At 35.9% G+C, this 23,944-nt stretch overlaps 1 pseudogene across 1 annotated transcript in view; it reads right to left on the minus strand.

Annotated features, from left to right (window-relative positions):
* LOC307064486 (histone H2A.V-like) overlaps window positions 1-23,407 on the minus strand; it is an 89,872-nt pseudogene extending 66,465 nt beyond the window's left edge. The window contains exon 1 of the transcript in view: window positions 23,284-23,407. The product of the transcript in view is annotated as a histone H2A.V-like (transcript). The remainder of the gene's footprint in view (window positions 1-23,283) is intronic.
* Between the last annotated feature and the right edge of the window lie 537 nt (window positions 23,408-23,944).

Here is a 23,944-nt window from a genome sequence, read left to right on the forward strand (position 1 = left end):
ATGTTTTTTCAAAGAAATGTAATTAAGAAATTACAGTAAAACAAAACAAATCAAAAAAACAAAAACATAGGGTTACTGAGCTCTGTGTGTCACATTGTCTTATTATAACTCAATAAATTCCCTTAAAGTAAAGTTAAAATGAACTGGAAGAACACATACTGATTATCTGGTCTAACCACATAATTTTATACATGAAGAAACTGAAGCTAAGAGGCATAAAGGACTTACTTAAGGTCACACAGACAATGGTAGGTTCAGGTCTGAAATGTGAATGACACATCAAGTAAGCAAATGTTTACTCTGACTGCTAGGTCTCTTTCTAATCCCCAAATCCTAAAACAGTATACCTATCAGATTTGGTTTGTTCTGGAATATCATGTCCTTTTTTTAAGTAAATGAACTAGTTTATTGATGCATTCAAAACTTATTTTTTTGTATGTCTGTGTGCCATGAGGTATGCTAAGCATTGCTGTACTTGGTAGGACAAAAATCAAAACAAACCCCCAAACTATGAATTTTAAGGACTTGGAAAAGGATACGTAGTTACTTCCTTAATAAAGATAACTAATTAATTCAGCAAAAATTATAGCATCCTTGCTGTATGCCAGACACTGTTCTAGGTTCTGGGGAATATATCTGTGAACAAGGTAAAACCTCTGGTGGCAGGTACATAAAATCTGGGGATGAAGCAAAAATGAATGAGCAATTATGAAGCAGTTAGTGCTGTAAAAGGTTAAAGCAAAGAGGCCCCTGAGGGCCCCCAAGAAGGAACATAACCTCAGCTTTGGAGTGGTGGGGAGGTAAGGGAAGCTTTCTGGAGCAAGGAATGCAAAACAAATGTCTAACAGGTTATTATCTATGACTTAAAAGGCAGAGGTTCTTCTGTGAAATTAAATTTGAGCAGGTGACATAGGATAGTATTTGCTTTCCAATTTGAAGTGGTTCTCACTGTCTACTGAAATGATTTGCTAAAAGTCTTTTAAGAAATGGAAAATAGTAGTTTTAATCCAATACTCCACTACTTTGAGTCTGTCATAAGAAAGTAATTTAAAGGGCTTCCCTGGTCGGTGCAGTGGTTAAGAATCCGCCTGCCAATGCAGGGGACACGGGTTTGATCCCTGGTCCGGGAAGATCCCACATGCCGCGGAGCAGCTAAGCCTGTGCGCCACAACTACTGAGCCTGCGCTCTAGAGCCCGTAAGCCACAACTACTGAGCACGTGTGCCACAACTACTGAAGCCCGTGCACCCATGCTTCCACAACAAGAGAAGCCACCACAATGAGAAACCCACACACTGCAACGAAGAGTAGACCCTGCTCGCCGCAACTAAAGAAAGCCCACGTGCAGCAACAAAGACCCAATGCAGCCAAAAATTAATTAATTAATTAAAAAAAAGAAAATCTAAAAAAAGAAAAGAAATAATGTATAGTCTTGAATATCTTTAGGATAGTTTTCACTGTAATGAAATGTTGAAAACAAAGCAAATATTTACTAATAGAAGAAATGTTAGATTTGGTTATACTTATGCTATTATTAGAAATAATGGTTATAAAAATGGCATGAAGAGTAGCCTTTCTGCCTGTCACAGGAGGTAGAAATGGGGGGAGGAGACTACAGAGGGTCAAGAAAAAGGCAAGAAGACCCAGGAAAAAGCAAAGTATTTAAGCCAGAATCAGTCTAAGGTTTTCCTGAACATTGAAGCTTTTTGCTCATCTTAAATAGTGGTTTTCAAAAATAATTTTTGGAAGGGAAATATCTTTAATAAAAATGATATTGTCTGTGGACATCCAATATATAAAACTTATAAATATATGAAAGCAATATTTTATTAATAATGATTGATTTGAAAAATTCAAATTTTTAGCACTTATTGTACTTAAAATAAGTCAATTAATGAGATCAATGAGACAGTTTTGATGGATTCAACAACCTGACATTGGGTTTTATGGATGACAGTTGCCATCTTCTGTTAGTCTCAGCTTCCATTTTATTTCTTTAGCTTTATTTTGGCTGTAGTATATGAAGAAACTTCTGTTTCATCCCAGTGAAAAACAGCGATATGCTTGTAAAGCTTTATAGAAGCAAACATATGCAATTCATAAAAAGAACAGGTCAAAGACTAATCAATTGCACACTTAAAAGAAGATTAAGTATGTGCTTAGAATTGGCAAGAAGATCTGTATTCTGACACTAAACAAAGGCATGTTAGTTTGGCAGCCCTTATTAAGTGGTATCCTCCAATATGTTGGAAATTTGGTGCATAACACATTTGAGTAAGTATGCTGGAGTTTTAGTGTGTGATGTATCTTAAAAATACATGCATAAACCATATATGAAAAATGAAATCTAATCAAACATTTATATACTCTCTGAAGATGGAAATTATTATGTACATTGCATCTGATATGAATGGCAATTTTCATAAGTATTATAGCATGTGTTTTCTTTGCCAGGAAATGATATTTATTATAAATAAGATGCAGATAATTTGAGGAAAAGTTTTGGAGAAAGCTATTCTAAAAAACTGTAGTACTATAAACCATTGTACCTTCTCCCAGATTCCTGTCTCCAGCACATATAATAAATGTCAGTGAGATAATTAATCTACAGGTGTTCATGGAGAGAGCAAAATGAGCTGGGGAGCAAGGACACATTTATGTCAAGGAACAGAAAGGAGTAGAGTTGGGTTATGCAGTTGAAGAGGGAAGGACTGGGAAGGTGATCTCAGGCTGGAGGATGGCACATAAAAGATGGAATAGTCTGACTTAGGGGGAGTAATGGGAGGGGATTTACTGTCCTATAACAAATAACTATAAAATTGGACAAAATATACAAAGTGATTGTTTTCAGGTGTTGAGCAACCTGCAGAGCAGAGTAGCCGTCCTTGAGAGAAGGGAAACACTGGAGGTGAACTTGACATTCATCCAGGTTTTCTGCCTTTTTGCCTTTCCAAGGCATGGAACAAAGGAGTGGAGCCTAAAAAGCAAAGACCTTGTTGGGCACAGGAAACAGAGATCCCAGTATGGGAAGGCTGATGTGTTTAGAATTTGTAGAGAAGTGTCCCAGGGAAGGGTGTTTCTCTGTACAGAGAAGGAGCTCTAAGAATCTTCATAGGGGTCCCTTGAGTTTTGGTTGAATGCTAAGATATACATGTGCAGGATGACTATGAGGTCTTACAAAGAACATATGCAAGGTTTTTTGAGATGAACAGAGATTCTGGAGCTTGCACAGTGTTGAGAGATATTGGTTTTCTGACCAGCTAGAATACCCTAAACATTTAGTTGAAACTTCAGAATGGCCATACTTTAGGAGTAGGTTTACTCTAACCTAGAATGAGGGTTAATCTAGATCTGCTCTAACAAAGCCCAACAGGGTCAAGTGAACTTGGCAGTAAATTGACTGGCTTCCAAAGCAAAACTCAACATCCTTTATAGGAAGACAATATAATCCAGTCACTGAACAACACAACATTCACAGTGTCCAGCATCCACTAAAATAATCATTAACATGTAAAGAAGCAGGGAAATGTGACTTGTGACAAATAGAAAAATCGCTTAATAAAAACAGGTGAAGAAATGATAGAGATAATAAAATTATTAGACAAGGATTTAAAACAGTATATATGTATACACGCACACACACATATATATATATATATTTCCTTATTATGTTCATGTATTCTTACAAATCCCTAACTAAGGACTACATGAACATAATGAGAAATGCTAGAAATACCAAAGAACTGAATGGTACTCATAGAGCTAAGAATACAATACCCCAAATGAAAAATTCATTGGATGGGATTAAGAGCAGATTAGACATTGCAGAAGAAAAGATATGTGATTTTTAAAAAAACATAGCAACAAATTATCAAAGATGAAGGATGACAAAAAAGACTGAAATAACATGAAAAACGTCTCAATTACCAATGAGTGGGGCAGGCTTCACAGGTGTGCAACCTTTCCTGACACATAGATTCTACATTAAGAAGGGGCTATCACTTGGTTTAATGTTCTGCTGTTGCCTCTTGAAATTTTTAAACAATTTTTGAATGAGGGATCCCTCACTTTAATTTTGCACTGGGCCCTGCAAATTATTTAGCTTTTGCTGCCTAGAGGATAACACTAAACCATCTGACATGCATGTAATAGTTGGAATCTTAGAACTGATAGACAGTGGGGGGTGTAGCACAAAAAGTATTTGAAAAAATAATGGTTGTAATTATTTCCAAATTCGTACTAGTCCAAGAAGCTCAATGAAACTAAATCACAAAGAACATGAAGAAAAGTACTCCAAGGATAATCATAATCAAATTGCTTAAAACCAGTGAGAAAGAGAAAAATTAGACTTTAAAATTGTAGGATGGTTAATTTTGTCTGCCAACTTGACTGGGCCATAGGCTTCCCAGATATTTGGTTAAACAATTTTTTGGGTGTTTCTGCAAAGGCGTTTTTGGGTGAGATGAACATTTAAATTAGTAGACTTTAACATTCTATTACATTAACATTTTAATCAGTAGAGTAAGGCAGATTACCCTTCATAATGTGGGTGGCCACATCCAATCAGTTGAAAGGCTGACTAGAACAAAGAGGCTGATCTTTCCCTAGGTAAGAGAGAATTCTACAGCCAAGTGCCCTCTGACTTCATCTGCGACATCGCCTCTTCCTGCCTGATGGCCTTGCAACTGGAGCATCTGCTCTCACTAGGTCTCCCATACCATCGACATGCCCTGCAGATTTTGGATTTATCAGCCTTCATAATCATATGAGCCAATTCCTTATAGTAAATCTCTGTCTGTCTGTCTGTCTATCTAGTTATCATCTATTTATCTATCTCCTGTTGGTTCTCTGGAGAACTTTAATACAAATGCTATTCTTGGAAAAATGTTATTTGTCTCAGAAAAGTGGTTCCAGTGGTCAATAAGAATTTGATGTTAAGAGGCATGTGAAGAGGTTAAATAAACTTATTTCATGAAATTTGAAGGTGGAAAAAGATAATATTTTAAATAATGTGTTAATTTACAGGGCATATGATTTAAAATAAATATGTGACCAAATAAATCAAATATGCACATATTTACTTTTAAAGTTTATATTCTTATTAGTATACATATATTCAATCAGGCTCTTATTCTCATTTTTATTGTGTTTGTATTCTAATTTGGATAATGAAAGATTATATTATCTTCTGATATTCTGGGTTGAATTATATTCAGGCAGGCATATGTGGTAATTTCATTGAGCTATAGTTGTCTTACATGTAATAGGGAAATAAAATAGTACCTACTCCTTATGGGTATTTTGGGAATGAAATGAGATAATGAACATAAAATGTTTAGTGTAGTGCCTGGTACATAGTTATTATTCAATAATTATACATATATATATATATATTTTTCTTTAAAAGCCTGTATAAGGATGGAGTTAAAGAAAGAATCAGCAGAGTTAAATTAATTTTTTTTTGCAAGGGTTGGAAAATTGTTAGCATTCAGATAATTGAAGCTAGGTTCTGTTATTTCTGCATGCAAACACAAGGACATATTTTTCACTGTGTATTATTTTTTGGGAAAAAGTGATTTTTCTATTATTCTTCCCTTTGGCTAGAAAAAGCAGCTGGAGCAATGAGCTTATTACTCTGTGAAGAAGAGATTATTAATTCGTACTGTAAGCCTGAGAGAAAGGATATAAGTTGCATCAATTTGGGGGGAATATATTAAGTATTGTATAATTGGAGTTGATTTTAGGAACAATTTATCTTGCTTCTCTATCAGCAGGATAAGCCTCCTCTAAAAGGCCCTAACAATGACATTTCAGACACAAAACATCACTTCTGCATCTAAATTTTGACTAAAAAGTTATAACTGTGTATTTTTATTAACAATTGTATTCAATTATATAATATATAATTATACTAACTATATTAATTACATAATTATATTAACAATTATATTTATAATTTAACAATTTATTCTGATTCTAACTTACCCTTGTAAAATTTCTACCAAGATGACTTTTAAAAGTCATGTAAAAGCTTTTGTATACAAACCACTCAATGTACATTCTCGACAATAACAATATGAGTATCTTATTTGTTCATTTATTCACTCACTGGTTTTTGGTATCAACAATGTGGAAGAATGTTGCAAATGTCGCAGAAAAGTGCATAATTATGGTTTCTTTTCTCAAGGAACATGGAGATCTTTTTTATTCTCCATACTGGAGTAGACTGCCTCCTCAATATATTTGCCCTCTATCACATTACTCAATATTTCTCTTCATAACATATCTGAAAATATATAAGTTCCTTGAATGTGAGCAGTCTTTTCCCCTAGAACAGTGCCTGCCACTAGATGGTACTCAATAGATACCTGTTTGTTGATAGATGATTTTACCAGTATCTATCTATGAGGTAGTTATTTTTACTTTTGCCTTTTTACAATTGAAAAATAGGCAAAAAGTATTTAAATTATTAGTTCAAAATCACATGGCTGGTAAAATATTAGAGCTGAGATTTGATCCCTGTTATGTGAAGATGCATAAATAGTGCTGCAAAGGTGCAAAAGGTTAGAAATGGTGACTAATTCTTTTTGGTTGTGTTATAAGTGACAAATAGGAAATAAGTGCTTAAAATGTAAGTTGTTTCACATACTAGAAGGTCTTAAACACCAAATTGAAGAGTTTGAACTTGATTCAGAAAGCAAAAGAGATTTTTAGAGCATACACTGCTTTCATTGCTTTGTCTTTGCACATACTGACTCATTGCCCAGTTCCCTTCTGTCTACTTCTTCATCTCCTTTATTGAGTACTGAAACCAACATTTCATATTCCTGTGGTAAACATTTCTGGGACTGGATGTATTTTCTTGTCTCTATATTAAATAATACTAAGGACAAGCAAAAATAACTTGGCTACTTGTTCCATGAAATACATGCTCCTGGAAGGTAAAATGATGAACTAGCTAATTAATTTATTTACCAAGACAAACAGCTTCATCATCTAGACTGGCTTCAAAGCCAATCCACAATTATGTCATAAACTCTGCCTATTCCCATCTAGTTCCCTGCCTTCCTAGACCCGCCTTAAAGGCACTGAGCCCAGGTCTCAAAATCCTTTATCTTTCCCTGCCTTCACTCTTCTGAGATACTAGTAAACTTTTGTCAAGGTGCTGCTATCCCTTACTGCACTGTCTAATAAGTGTAGCTTCGTTTGAACTTCAGGTTTTTCTGATGGACTTTCAGGGACCTAACAATTGACATTTCATGTCTACTTTTTATAATAATCAGCTGAAGCATCATTTGCCTTGGTAAGTTTGAGATGTCCTCTTTAGTTCCTTGCCCAGGAAAAGTTAGTGCTCCCCTCTTGTGCCCCTTACCTCCTTATACATACTTCCATACTCTATCAGAGTACAATCCTGCTCTTAGACTGGGAGTCCCTAAGGGCAGTCACCATGACTTTATCATTGTATGCTCTTAGCGCTGATTTAAACATAGAGTGGGTGCTCAGTGATGTTGACTTACTGACTGCTATACTGAATGAATGAATAAATGTATTACCAAGTGCAGGTAGAGAGACTTACCATCAGGAGATCAGTAAAAAGGTGACTGCAAGTTTATTAATGAGGTAATGAGCACTGGTGAATAGAAGTGAGTAGCCTCTCCCAAGATGAATCAAATTAGGAAAGTCCAAGTACCATTGGGAAAATTCCAAGGACCAATTGAAGAGACAAAGCAGTCATATTTCTTTCAGTGGTTTTCAACCCTGGCTGTATATTGAAATAAGCAAGTATTTTTAAAAAAATCCAGTGCCTTCTTCCTGAGTGCTACCCTCACCCCACCACTCTGATTTAATTTGGTCTGTCATGAGGCAGGACATTAGAATATTTTAAATATGATACTGAAGCCTCTAAGAAGCAGTTTAAGTTGGGAAGCATTGGTCTAAATGCTCAATATTGCTATTTCTTTTTATTTCTTTGACATCCTCTAAGCCCAGTGGTTCTCCAGGAAGTATAGTTAGTAAGAGGACAGGTGAGATCCTTCTGCCAAAGAAGCTTAGCAGAATTTTGTGAGAAAGACATGGAGTGATGGTTTGGTAGTTTAAAAAATATATTCATAGGTTTGTGGGCTTTCTATCCTGTTCCATTGATATATATTTGTTTCTGTGCCAGTACCATACTGTTTTGATTACTGTAGCTTTGTAGTGTAGCATGAAGTCATGGAGCCTGATTCCTCTCACTTAATCTATGACAGAGGAGGCAAGAATATACAATGGAGAAAACACAGTCTCTTCAATAAGTGGTGCTGGGAAAACTGGACAGCTACATGTAAAAGAATCAAATTAGAACATTCTCTAACACCACTCACAAAAATAAACCCAAAATGGATTAAAGACCTAAATGTAAGCCTGGATACCTTAAAACTCTTAGAGGAAAACATAGGCAGAACACTCTTTGACATAAATGGCAGCAATATTTTTTGAGATCTGTCTCCTAGAATAATGAAATAAAAACAAAAATAAACAAATGGAGCCTAATTAAACTTAAAAGCTTTGACACAGCAAAGGAAACCATAAACAAAATGAAAAGACAGCCTACAGAATGGGAAAAATATTTGCAAATGATGTGACCAGCAAGAGATTAATCTCCAAAATATACAAAGAACTTATATAGCTCAACATCAAAAAAACAAACAACCCAATCAAAAAATGGGCAGAAGATCTAAATAGACATTTCTCCAAAGAAGACATACAGATGGCCAAAAGGCACATGAAAAGATGTTCAATATTGCTAATTATTAGAGAAATGCAAATCAGAACTACAGTGGGTTATCACCTCACACTAGTCAGAATGGCCATCATCAAAAAGTCTACAAATAATAAATGCTGGAGAAGGTATGGAGAAAAAGGAATCCTCCTACTCTGTTGGTAAGAATGTAAATTGGTACAGCCACTATGATGAACAGTATGGAGTTTCCTTAAAAAACTAAAAATAGAGCTACCATATGATCCTGCAATCCCAGTCCTGGGCACATATCCAGAGAAAACCATAATTTGAAAAGATACATGCACCCCAGTGTTCACTGCAGCACTAGTTACAATAGCCAAGACATGGAATTAACCTAAATGTCCATCAGCAGATGAATAGATAAAGATGTGGTATATATATACAGTGGAATATTACTCAGCCATAAAAAGGAATGAAATAATGCCATTTGCAGCAACACAGATGGACCTAGAGATTATCATAGCAAGTGAAGTAAGCAAGTAAGCCACAGAGAGAAAGACAAATATCATATGATGTCACTTATATATGGAATTTTAAAAATGATACAAATGAACTTATATACAAAACAGAAATATACTCACAGACATAGAAAACAAACTTATGGTTACCAAAGGAGGAAGGTGGGGAGGGATAAATGAGGAGTTTGGGGTTAACATATACCCACTACTATATATAAAATAGGTGACCAACAAGGACCTACTGTGTAGCACCAGGAACTATACTCAATATTTTGTAATAACCTATAAGGGAAAAGAATCTGAAAAAAAATCAATGAATCACTTTGCTGTACAGCTGAAACTAACACAACATTGTAAATCAACTATACTTCAATTAAAAAAATATTCAATATGATCAACTTTTTTAATTTTGAAAAAGAAAAAAAATATTTTGTGTGTAATTTAACTTATGAAAATTAAATGCTGGTAAGAAAACAAAATACTGCAGTTCTCAGTAGAGGCATGCTCCTTTGGGGTTTCTTAGAACTGTTTTTTTTTCTTTGTGGAAGAGACTTGAAATGTGAATGTTTATCAAAAGACAACAATGCTTAAAAGACTGTAAAACTCTGTCTTTGCCCCTAGAGTTAGAGTAAATATGTACGTGCTCCTTTGTGCTCCTGTAGCAGTTTCTACTTATCTTTATCTGCACTTCTCAGTATGCTTGGTTTGGAAACTTCTGCTTAGTTTTCTATTCCCCCCATTAATTTGAAAGTGCTTGAAGGGAAGCAGGATTATAAATCTATCTCTTTATTCCCAGATTTCCCAGATTTATTGCCTATTTACAGTCTATAGGGGTTGGTTGATTGATTATAAAGATTGAGAGCCAATAAGGAATGATTTAGCTCTTGCTAAATCATTTGTCTAGATTTAGCAAGAGCATGTTGCAGATGAGGTCACAGATGTGAGTTTAATGCTGGATCAGGGCCAGATGGTTATTCAAAGAAATTGTCCCATGACCTTGTAACTGTCCCTTAAATCTAGGCAGCTGCTTTGCATACATTGGTGCATTAGAGAAAAATCTTGCCACTATTAACAGAGGATGAGTCCTAGAAATGGTGGTTACTATCACCATTGTATCAAGGTCAACTCCATCTGTTTTCTCCTCTATAAATTAGAGAACATTACTTCTTATACGGTAGTTGTGAGGATTGAATGAATTAATGTGTGAGAAAGTATCTAAAATAATAATTAGAAAGTTTTCACTAATTGCCCTTGAAAGAGAGTAAGTTTGCCGCGATATTGACATTTGGTCAGAGATATTTTAGAAAGGATCAAAGACTCAGAAGAGTTATTGAACTATATGGATTTTAAGTCTCCGTCCTTAAAATGAGATTGTATTATTTTATCTCTTTTATTTCAAAGATAATGAAGGTAAAGTACAGAAGGATAAAAAATTTACCATATGGCCATCTCTTACTCATCTTTTGGGATTCAGCTAAAGCATCATTATTTCAAAGAGGACTCCTCAGATACTACTTCTTCTAATCCACGTTCTCCCCCCAGCACTCTATTGTTCTTATCACAAGTTGTAACTCTAATTATTTATGTGATTATTTATTCAATGTCTTTATTCCACACTAGATTACAAACTACCTGAGGGTAGAAACCAAGTATTTTCCTCCCCATTATATATAACCACCCAGAGACTAGCACAGTTCTTGGCTCATAGAAGGCTCTTAAATATTTTTTAGATGAATACACATCTAATTAATTAGTGAATGAATTAATTATAATCTATTTACTCGTGTCATCTTACAAAAGGGATTTGAAATCTGTAAAGGGTAATGTATTATCCATTAATTTACTCATTTATTATGGTTTTATTTTTATTGGAAATGTTAATTAATATAAAGTTTTTACATCTGGCTAATTGGTTTCTCTTTTACTACTACTTCTATCATTATTCTTGGCGACTACAACAGCAATGAAAATGCTTAGTTCAACACTCTGGCCCCGGAGGTCCATGATTTCCTTAATTCTATAGTCCTATTCTATCCCACCTTAGTTACCCCTGTGGAACTTATCCTAGACCACTGCTTTTCACACTACAGATCCTGATGCCTCAGTAGGGCTGGAAAATAATTTACTAAGTAGAATTTTTAAAAGGAATGGAATAGAATTGAAAATTGAGTACGTTTAAGGATTGACATTGTTTTGTAAAAATTTGTATATGTATACTAAATATCTATGTAAAATTCCTTTCTTTCTAAGGATTGTGGTCAAAAAAATTTGTAAAATACTGCTCTAGACATCATCATCATCAGTAATTGCAGTGCCTCTGAAACCTCAGTTTTAAGCAGCCTACTTTTTGTTCACTACTGCTTTCCTTCCTAGCTCCTTTACTCCAGTAGGTCCACCTGAACATTTTTTATCCCAGCCAGGCTCCCAATTCATTGACTCCAACACTTTTTTACTCTTCAGTGTTTCCTCCTTCTCACTTTTCTCCTTGCCCAGGTTAGACTCCATGGTCTATCACATTCATTATAATCAGCCTCAGTTCCCTTGTTACGCTTTCCTTCCATCTCACTCAGTTGGCAAAACTATCTGCTGACTCCATACTGTATGTGATAAGGCTGGAATGTGGCTGCAGTTTTGGAGACAAACTTCTGTGAACTGGTCTCACTTTGCATTTATGACCACAAATCTCAAGCGAAGCCTTAGAATTATCCAGCCATCTTTCTGGAGTTCCTTAATAAATCTGCTTTCCAACTCTGAGGTGCCTTCACAGCTTCTCTCTCCATTAACCTTCAGTATCCCTCTTTCCCAATCAAATAAGAAGCATCATAATACAGCTAGGTCATCTGTCCACTATCAAATTTCCACCACCCTTTCATTCTTACCCACATGCTCTTTTTTTTCTCCTGTGACAATAGACTGCTCCCATTGTTACCTAAAACCGAACCTCCCACTTGCCACCTGTTGTATCCCCTGTGAATTCCCCATACTTGCCTTTCATTTCTTTGTTTTTTTTTAAGTCACAAACAGATTATAATATTCTAGCTGGGACAAACACGGCTTATTTTGCTTTTGATTTGGGGGTTTTTGTTGTTGTTCTTCATGCTTCATGTAATAACATAAAGGAATGAGTAAATTGGGTAAGCTGGGGCTGGGGCTTATGGAGGGGGGCATCACAATATGTTGCCTTGAGCCGCTAGGAGTAACCCAATATCATTCTGTGCCTATTGAGGCTCCAGAAAGTGAAAAATAGATGGTAAAGGATAGAAGGGGAATAAGAATACACTCTACTTCTTAAATGTTCTGAGAACTGGCCCTGCATCTAAATTATGATTTTACAACATGCTTTCCCTAATATAATTGTCTAGCATTTCTGGGAAAGTATTACAAGATTCTTCTCCTTGCTCCTGTGGCCCCCATTGTTTCTTAAAATATGATCTGTACTTCCACTTCTTCCCACAGTTATTATCCTGATGCAGAAGATGGGGAGAGTTTAAAGGTCTTTCCTCACTGGGACCTTGAGTACTCATTTGTAGAGTTTATGGGAAAGACGATCCTCTTTTTCAGTCTCTTCTGATGCATATATTTCCATTTCCTGACCTTTCCAAAAATGACCTTTTAGAAGCAGTAGTTGTTGGGAATGAGAAATAATGTGGACAAGTCAAACTTTTTACCATATTCTGTTTCAAAGTGACCTCATGGTCATTGCTCAAGAGACTCTACTTATGACAGGTTCATCCCCCTAGGGAAATTCATGGCTGCATTCTATTTCATCTCCTCCAGTATGTGTTAATGATATTTTATTTCATATTTAAAAAATATTTTAAAGTGCTTTCTCATCTGTGATATGCTTTTATACTGGAAATGACTTTACAAGTCACATAAGGGAGTAACTGAGACTTAGGTTAAGTTGTTGAAGTTACTGGATTATGTTTGGTCAACTTTCTAATTAGAGCAGAATGTGGTGGTAAGACCCACATTTTGGAACATCTAGCTCAGAGTTTTATTTATTACATAATTGTATTACTTTATTGTACCGGGGTCCATCAATGTTCATCTTCTGCCTTTTTAAGGACCCTATGATCACAAGAACAGCCTTAAGTCAGAAGTGTATGTGATTAGACAGATACTACTGACTGCATTGAGTGAGGAGGGATAGGGCCCAGAGTGTTTCCTAGTGAGGCTACAGTAAAGACTGGGAAGCAAAGGAGAGCTTACAGGTGATCAGGAGCTAAAATAGGTTCACTAGGGCTGAAGAGGAAGCCGAGAGTAGCAGACTTGGCCCAAATCAGTGAAAAGGATAGGGAGTCTTTAAGGCATGTTAAAGATGTATCTGATGTACCTTTGGAAAAAAAAAATGTTTGTTAAATGATCTAATTCAATTCTCTTGCTTTAACTTTGAGAAAAATAAGAATCCAAGAGTTTAGGTAACTTACTAACGGCCGCAAATCAAATCCATAGCAGAGCTGGGACTAGAATTTGTATCCAATTTATGATCCTTATGCTATTTAAGTGGTCTAATTCAGTGGTTCTCAGTATTGCCTATTATTGACAGGTTATTAGAATAACCCGGGAGTTTAAAAAAGCTATTGAGGGCTGAACTCACCCCCAAAGACTTGATTAAATTGGTTTGGGATGGGTCAGGGCATTAGTGTATTTTAATAGCTCCCTAGGAGATTCTAATGTGTGGCTGGGTAGACAGCCCCTTGACTAAATTACAGGGCTTTGTATAATAGCTAGTAGAGCTAATGCATATTCTTCCTTTTTTTTTTTTTTTTGCTATTTTTAAAACAAAAAGAGGAAGAATTCTTGCTTTGAGCCTTTGTTTTGCAGTTTTCTTTAGTGCACTCTGCCTTAATGCAGTCCTGCACACGGAAGAGCTTTGATGTCTAAGAGTTTAGGGGGTTAGAAGCAATTTCTCAACTGTAGGTGGTGGTGATAATGTACAATTTTAAATAGCTCTCCAGGTAATTCTCCTAGATCTCTCTCCCCTGTGTCACCCCAAGTTGGGAATCATTGTCCTAGTGCACATAAGAAAAAGGAGTTTGTTTCTGAAATGGTGGCTAACTTAGTATTTCTCTAAACCTACCTCATCAATCATTACTTTTATTATAGGAAGAAAACCACCAGTTCAGTGTCAGAATATGAGGAAAAAGGGACAGATACCTATAAGGATCTTTTATCTTCACACAGAATCTCCCAATCATGAATGATCATAGACTGCATTTCTCACCTAGGTCAGCCATCTTGCATATGTGCCCATCACAAGATGAACCAAAAGGTGGTAGAATACACATGGCATGCATATCATCACCAGCTCTTCCTCCACCCTCACTGTTTTGTACTAAACTGAAATACAACTTTAAAATATTATTCAACATAACAATTCAGGTAGAGGTGGATGATTTCTATTTGTCACTTTCAGAATAAACAAAAATTGTGCCTAGAAAACAGAGTTTTTAACCTACCTGTAAATACACATGAAGCCCTGAAAATATGAAAGCTGTTGATCCAGAGTGTATATGCTTCCAGTATTATTTGGAAGTGTTGTTACTTTATGCACCTTCCTTCCTTTTCTTTGCTTCCTTGCTTTTTTTCTTCCCTCCCTGCCTTCTTCATTTCTTTCTTTAATTCTTTCTTTTTACTTTTAAAAATCCTGTATCTATCTCTCATGTGTACCATGCATTTTGTCATACTCCTGATCTGGTTTCCAGAACTTCTAATCTTAAACATAAAATCTTTCCTTCCCTCTGTTATGTAGTTACCCTGAGGTTATTCCTGTGGATTACTCAGAAGTCCTGTTAGCTACACAAGAACTTGAAATAGGAGCCCTGATTTCAGATTTCCTTGATTGTATTGTTTATTCTTGTAGGAATGACTACCTTAGGAATCCATAGTCTTAAATTGGAATAGGAAACACTCTTCTCTTGAGAAAAGGGATGTAAGAGTGAGGTTTTGCTACTGTATAGTACAGGGAACTCTGCTCAATGTTATGTGGCAGCCTGGCTGGGAGGGGAGTTTGGGGGAGAATGGATACATGTATATGTATGGCTGAGTTTCTTTGCTGTGCACCTGAAACTATCACAACATCGTTAATCGACTATACTCCAATATAAAATAAAAAGTTAAAAAAATAAGGTGTACAAAAAAAAAGAGTGAGGTTTTGGTTCCCAAAACAAGGTTGACATGTCTGAGTATAAACAGAGAAGAAAGAGTTAGATCAGGAAAATGATATATTCCTGAAACACATTTGCACTTGGAATTTACTCACTGTATGTGGTAGATGATGGATTCTCCCATCTGGCATCCTGCAGGTCAACAAATCTTCTTTTCAAAGATTTTAAATCTCTGGCCTTAGCTCAGAATATTCTTATTGATGCCAGTATTTATGGCCCTCTCAATTTCCAGAGTAATTTGAAAGAAGACAAAAATTAATATATTTTGCAAGAGCTACATAGGATAAGGACAATGTGATGTTTTAAACATGTGTCAAAGGCATACATTTAAAAAATATTTTAAAAAATTTCACATAAACCCCTTCCCTTCCATGTATAGCATGACAAGATATTTTTCCATCTTTAACTTTCTCTGAAAACAATACAATTTTTACCTATATTTTTTGGCAGTGGTTTAGAGAACATTTTAGAAGAGACAGGGTAAATCGCACTGCCACTGCAAACTTCACTCTTTGTTCTGAGGGATTTCATTATCCTCATAGGATCTTATGATCTTCCACCCATAAACATTTGTGGCTCCCAGGGAGTTGAAAAATCTTTAAAAAGTCAAAATTTTACAAATTTTATTTTACTTGAAAAAATTTACATGCCTGGAAGATATATACAGATAAAACATCCTTATACATGACTTCATTTGGAGATAATTTCAAAAGTCTAAATTTGAGGCCTTTTATACATATGAGGCCCAGAGTGCTGACCCTCTTGTAGCTGTCCCCCCATAACAGATTCTTTTCTAAAGCATGAGGAATCAGCATTTTACTCCATACATTGGAACTTGGATCTCTCACCTGTGTCCACATGCACACTAAAATGAGACATACTCTGTCGCCTAACAGAAAGGTGAAAACCATTCTAGGACAATACATGTGGGGCAGTTTACACTTGATAGGTATAACATTCTTAATCCTGGAACAGCCATAATTACAGAGGTCTGGTACTTAATTTATTCATAATTTATTAGTCAGATTGAAACTATTCAATTTCTTTGACGTAATTATAAATCGTGCTTTGTATCTTTTATATTTGCATTTTTCAGAGTACTCCAAAATTTACTAGACATGTTATTATTAGTTGATTTCTAGCTATCAAGGAGAAAAGAAGCTAAAATACCTAAGAGGGACTTCCCTGGCGGTCCAGTGGTTAAGATTTCGCCTTCTAATGCAGGGTGTGTGGATTCGATCTCTGCTCAGGGAGCTAAGATCCCAGATGCCTCATGGCCAAAAAACGGAAACATAAAGCAGAAGCAATATTGTAACAAATTCAATAAAGACTTTACAAGTGGTCCACATCAAAAAAAATCTTTAAAAAGAAAGAAAAAATAAAATACCTAAGAAAAGTCAAATCTGGCATTCCTCCCTTCTCTTTACTATGTCTGAAATAATTTTCAGGACACCAAGGGACAGACAACAAGTAAACATTTTTCTACTGTTTTCTTTCTACAACCCAATAAGGCATTAAATAATATTTAGATATCATTTACACTTCTCAGCCCTCTGGGAGCAAGCTTTTTATATCAAAGCTTGAGAAATTTTGGAATCTCTAAGATGAAGAAGCAGATAGCTGTGGATTTGCCTGCAACCCATCACCAAGCCTCATGGGCTTGACAGGACAATGCTCCAAAGAGTGGGAGGTGTTCTGTGCTCTTTCATAACTTTCTCTTTGTTTGAAATACATAGCCATTATGATATCTCTGGCAGAGAACACTCATTTTCCTCGTTTTTATTTTCTTCTTCCTTTTGGTGATGAATTCTTCTTAGTCAGTTTGACAGTACAGCTAGACACTACATTTCTCAAGCTTTCCTTTACCTACATTTGACCATGTGACCAGGTAATGTCCAGTGGTATATGAGTATGAGTAGAACTTCCACACCATATTTTTAAAATTTTATTAAAATTAAAATGTCATACAATTTTAAAGGGTACTTTCCATTTACAGTTATTACAAAATATTGGCTCTATTACCTGTGTCGTACAATACATTCTTGAGCCTATCTTACACCCAGTAGTTTGTACCTCCCACTCCCCCACCTCTATTTTGTTCCTCCCCCCCAGTAAACACTAGTGTGTTCTCTATATCTGTGAGTCTGCTTCCTTTTATGTTATATTCACTAGTGTGTTGTATTTTTTAGATTCCACATATAAGTGATACCATACAGTACTTATCATTCTCTGTCTGACTTACTTCACTTAGTGTAATGCCCTCCAAGTCCATCCATTGATTGCTGCAAATGGCAAAATTTCATTCTTTTTTTATGGCTGAGTTGTATTTCATTGTAGCCCCAGCATATTTTTATTTTTTAAATTTTTTAAATTTTTTGGCCATGCCATGCAGCTTGTGGGATCTTAGTTCCCCAAAAAAGGATTGAACCTGGACCCTCAGCAGTGAGAACACAGAGTCCTAACCACTGGCCCACCAGGGAATTCCCCACACCATATTTTTAAAGAAAGCTGCTTTCCCTCTACTTCTCTTTCCCTGTTTCTGTGGGCTGGAACACAGATGGGATGGTGAGCCAGCCATGACCATGCAGGTGAGGGAAACAAAGCACAAGAATGTATAAGAACAATAAGTGAAAGACAATGAGAATGGATGAACCTGAGTCATGAATGGCTTTGAAAGCAGAATTCCCATTATAGATAGACCCACAGAAAGATAGATGATGATGATGATAAAGATGATAATGATGATGATGATGATGGTGTGTTCTATCTTGGATCACTTATACATATCTGGATTGTTATGAGATACTTTATTTTGTTTGAGCTATGGTATTTTTGGGTCTCTTTGCTGCAGTTTAGCAGTAATACAACTAATACAAACATCATTGAAATTTCTTTACATCACTTGAGAATCCAGAGAACAGATTCTTTCCCATGCCCTTCCTTATTCTCTAATAAAAACATTAAAATGACAAGCAAGTAAAATTTTGGACAAGGAACTTTCATTAAATTTTGTTGTATTACATGTTCCTTTACCTTCTTTTAATTTGTTGCAATATGTCTAGTTATATTCCTTTTGGGGAAATATGTTTGGAATGAGAGAATGAGTGTACAAAGAGAACAATGGCCACAACCTGCAGCAAACTTTCCCAGTTATGCCCCTTATCTACAATAAACAGCCTAGGGAGCCAGCCTTCTGTAAGTCAGACTTGTAGGAAGTCAGACTTCTATCTCTAGTAATAATCCAGGAAGCTACACAATAAATTCTTTAACAATCAGCCCAAATTGGCCAGGACTTGATTAATAACTGACAGCTTCTCTGATTTTTGTCCCCACTTCCAACTTGGAACCAACCAGAGAAAGCCAAATATGCTCCCGTAGCCAATCACATAGGAATGCCGTGCTTCTAGTTAGCCCACCTACAGCTTCCCCAAGCCAAGAGAACTATTATACAATCAGGACATACCTGAAGCCTTCCCTTTTCTTCTGCTACAAATCTATCCAACTCTGCCTGCATTTAAGCGTCTACCAAAACCCAGGTGACAGTGGCTGACTCCTTTGCTATAGCAAGCTCTGAACAAATAGCTATTGGTTGTTTTCATTTGGTTGGTCTTCATCTATTTCCACAAGAATCTTATGGAATCATGCTCTTAAAACACGTTTTATAGGCAATCCCACCTCTTTCCCAAGAGAGAGAAAATTTTGTAGCCAAACTTATAGAAGCACTGGAAGAGGATTTTTCTGAGGGTCTTCTGAGTGTCCTTGAATGATTAATGGAACTTTGGGATTCTTCTGAGTCCTGATCCAATCACAATTCCAGTTTCTAGAACTTGAGTCAGCAGTGATGAGAGTAAGCTCTCTGGATTCACAATGGGGGCCTTTTTGATTTCCTGGCCATGTCTCCAGCATTGCTGACCAGGGCAACTTTCACCAAAAAATGACTTTATGTACAACAAAGCTATGTTTCCAGACTCATAGGCTATGTGTACATAGTGCTAAGTCAAGTGGAAATTTAGCAGGGGTCCTGTTAATTTGATCAATATAGACAGACAACAGGATAATTGAAACCAAAATCAGGATAGATTTTGGAAATTTTATTTGGATTTGACTTTTCAATTTATGTAACTATCTAGTACCAGATCTCAGTTTGCTTTTTGCTAATTAGCTACAGACTTAAGATTTTTGCTAGATTTGATAATACTTAGAGTTGTGAGATGAACTGCTGTTATACTTATAAATGCTGTTACAAGTATAATTATAGTTATACTATAATTGAATTGTGTTCCTCTTCCTTTTGATGGAATTATAATGCTATTGTAAATATCACCACCACCATTATTCATCACTTACTAATTGGCATGCAAAATCCAAGGACAGAAACTAAGATGAACATACAATGAAGGTAGATATTTTGATTATACTTACATTGGGATTGATAAAATATTAATTTAATGCTAAAATTTATCTTTTGGTCCCATTAAATCTATTTTTTTCTGGACTTTAATAGAAAATCACATACTATTTCTCCTAAAGTCATTCAGACTAGTGTTATATATGGCCTACATTTTCAACAAAATGAAGAAAATGTTTGAGTGAGAGATCTAGAACTTTTCATGTAGGAAAAGAGGCTCAAATTGATTTGGCTCCTTATTGAATCAAATTAAATAAAAATTATTCAGAAATGGAGGGACACATAGAATCCTTTGTAAAGGAGAGACCCATGATTGTGGAGAGGAAAAATCGTTTGTGTTTCTTGTGCATGAGGGAAGTAATGATTATAATCTTAACCTAGTTTAAGAGTATGTAAGATTCTTTTCATTTGCTTCCTTCTCAGGAAACATCACAGGAATTTTAGAGATTTTCTTTTTAAGGTGAAGATAAATGGCTAAACCTAATTTAAGTGAAATGTGGAAAGTTATGTTCATTGTTGAAGCTTGTTATTTTATTTAGATTATTGTTAACTTACTGAATGTTCTTCACTGCATTGCTTTAAAATGTAATTTCAGGCTGGCTTTATGATCTCTGCTCTAGACATTCGCTCCTCGTCGCCCTCCTCTCTGTGTATGACCCCTCTCTTCCCGTCCTCTCGTGGGTGGTCATTATTTACAGAAACCATCATTTTGGTTTCCTTTGTTGATATTAAAATTGCTTTACGTACCACTGAACAAAAGCTGAAGTAGCTGAGTAGTTTAAAGCCCTTGACATCTCTTCTCTTGGGCTCCACTTATACAAGATGGAGGTTGTAAAGAGCCTCCACAGATTCTCTATCCTGCTGCAACTGGCAACATAGTCCTCAGTTTCCCTGGAAGCTGTTGGGAAAAAAATACTAAGGAATTTTTACAAAAAATAAGAAGTAGAAAATCGATATTGTCTGAAAAATGAAAAAAATATTTAGAAGTGTTTCTGCATTTCACAGATTAAGCATTTACCTTACATTGCCTATCATATGTTATCTTTCATCCTTAAAGTGTCTGCTTCCATATCCCCCCTTCCACCATCACTTACACAAGGAATATTTCCCCTACACAGGAGCTGACTTTTTCTGCTTCATTTATTATAGCAACTAAAATTTGCTACTACTTATGATTAATTGGAGTTATGTTATTGTGTATATAATGTTATTATATATATATAATAACATTAATTGGAGTTATTATGTATCCTCTTTGAACATAAATTTAGATGACTTTTGGACTGTTAAAGAAGATATTTGTTTGAACCTCCTTAGAAATAAATTATATGAAATACTTATATACGTTTGCTTTGTACCAACTACTGTTGTAAATCCATTTTACATATGAACTCATTTAATCCTTGTAACAAATAAATGAGGTTGATGCTATAATTATCATCCCCACAGGTATTGAACCTGAGGCCCAGAGATGTTTGAGACTTTGTCCAAATTTAGATGGCTAGTAAGTTACAGAGCTTTGACTTCAGCTCAGAGGACACACTCTTAATCACCACACTGCACAGCCTCTCTCAATCAGGATGCTTTCCTCCAGCTTTGAACCGACAGGCAAAACCAAAGGCTTAGGTTCTAATTAGAGAGGGGGAAGGAGTTAGGTAATTTTGGAGCATCGACCCTCAGATGGGAGGAAGTGTGGGGATTAAAATTTGAATCAGATGTATAATCAAGGTCTTAGAAACAGTAGATAGGAACCTTGAGGACCCAAGAACAGAGGTGCCAAATGAAGGAAAAAAGAAGAGGCAGAAGTAGGCAAAGAAACTATTTTAAAAGTTGTTTAGATCTTGCATCCATGTTGTAGAGAATTGCTCTTTTTCCTGTAGAAACTCTTATTTCTCTGCTATCTCTTCCATCTTTGCTCTTCCTGCACCTCACATTTCCCTTTTCCTCAGAATCTAGGATATTCTGTAGTCTTTTGTGTCTAAACCTAGGCTACCTTCAGCCTAAGCACAAAATTTCTCCCCGTCATCTAGACTTGCTTAGAAAACTAGTAAACTTCAGTTTGCATTCAGTAGTTCTTTTGCCAGCCATTTTTGTCTATGTATAATATTCCCTAAGGGATCTCATGGGAGAGGAGGTGGCTTATTGAGGACAGGATTTGGAGGTTCTTGAGTCCTCTGGCCAAATTCCATTGTAATCACCATCGTAACAATTGAGAAGCTTTGCATTTAGGCAAATCTGGATTCAACGCTGGGTTTTGCACTTATAGTGTGACCTTGAACTTGACCTCTCTGGAAGTTAAGTAGATAAAGAAAATTTCTATTTAAGAAGGTTGTCTAGATCTTGTAGAGAAAATCATCCTTCATTCTGCACTCTTATTTCTTTGCATTCTCTTCCTTCTTTCATCTTTCTGTACCTCATATACTATTGTTTGTAGGGCTCCAGAACCAGAAGCATGTCCTTTAGTCTGTATCTTCATCTGTAAAATAACCTTATGGAATCCTCGTGATTAAATGATGCAGAAGGTACACCTAGCACCTAGTAAGTGCTCAACAAATAGCAGCTGCTATTATGATATTATATATATATATATATATATATATATATATATATATATATATACATACATACACACACATGCACACATATATATACACACACTTATATACATACATACTCCCAAAATGAAATGAAATGAAATATGAATATAGTCTGTAAATATGATTTTGTTACTTAAAATGATCACATTCTGTTCTGTAAACATTTGTTGTAATGGTTTTTGTTGTTTTGGCCTGAAAAGGAGTGTCATATAAAAATTATTTTTAAAACTTAAAAATCTTCTCTTGTAACTTTGTAAAGAAGAAAGCAAGGCCCTGGCGACACGGGTCAGGTGAGTATTTATTGGGGGAAGAAGAGGGGCTTTGGTGTGAGAATCTCTGGGCCACCAGGGGGCAGCAACAGGCACTCAGATGCAATGCCAACAGCACTCAGAAAGGCAAGGCAAGTATTGTGCCTCCTCCTTAAATGAATCTAGGCTTGTTCCTAGTCCCATAGTATTTATCGCCTGAGGTTTGCACAACTGTCTTCTGGACCATCCATGACCAATGGTTGGGATTTAGAGATCCAACAAACTGATACCTTAGTCCATTCATTCATTGTATTTATGTATAAATTATGACATGAAAAGACTTTCTTGAACCAAATTCTTATTCTCCCCCCCCCCTTTTTTTGAAGTTATTGAATCATTTTCTTAGAACAACCACATTACCAGCTGGAAAAGAAGTAAATATCTTCATTTTTTTGTCCTGAAATGGGGCACATATCTTGCTGAAGATATTCAAATGACCAATTTCCCACCAAAGTTAAAAAAAATTAAAAAAAGCTGAAAACACTCTGCAGGCTCAGGGAGAGCCATGCTTGATGGTCAACCCTTCTGTAGTCTAAGATTTTTAGAGCTGCCATGATGACTGACCTTCAAAAATGTCCTCTTTTGCTGTTGATAAGAGTCGGTAATTTGCACTCCTGACATGTGACAAATGATCCTTGGAGGATTGATTTTTCATCTGGCTAAGTTCCAAGCCAAGGGAGGCTGCCATTGCACCTCAATATTCCTCATTTCTGGTCCCTGCCTTGCTAAACCTAATTTGTTGCTGTGCAATTGAAGGCTCCCTGTCATTTACCTAAGGTCTGATAGCTGTCCTCCAGTTAATCATATGCCTGATAACTTGTAATGGTTTTTCATTACAACCTGATACCAGGCAGGATATTTCATCCTTCACCATCAACCAGGTGTTAAATGGCCTTATCTAAGATTATCATATATGGATGGAGGCAAATACTACATGGGTTTTTTTGTGTGTGTGTCCTAAGAAAAGGTGATAAAGGTGCTAATTATGAAATATCTTAGCAGGGTTTCTTGGAAATTATTATAGGGAGATAGATGATATGCATTAAAGTTATTATCAATATTATGGGTTTTTTTGGAGGCTGATGGTAGGATATAATAGGAGTGCAACCTTTGGTTAGTGGACCTTCAAGTTCATAGCAACTCAGTGTTTACAAGCTGCTGTCATTAGAGAAGGCTATTCATTTGTCCTTGGTGCTGTAGGAAAGGTAAAACCATAGATACTCTA

Source organism: Hyperoodon ampullatus (assembly GCF_949752795.1).
Source record: "Hyperoodon ampullatus genome assembly, chromosome: 2".
In the NCBI taxonomy this organism is placed as follows: Eukaryota; Metazoa; Chordata; class Mammalia; order Artiodactyla; family Ziphiidae; genus Hyperoodon; species Hyperoodon ampullatus.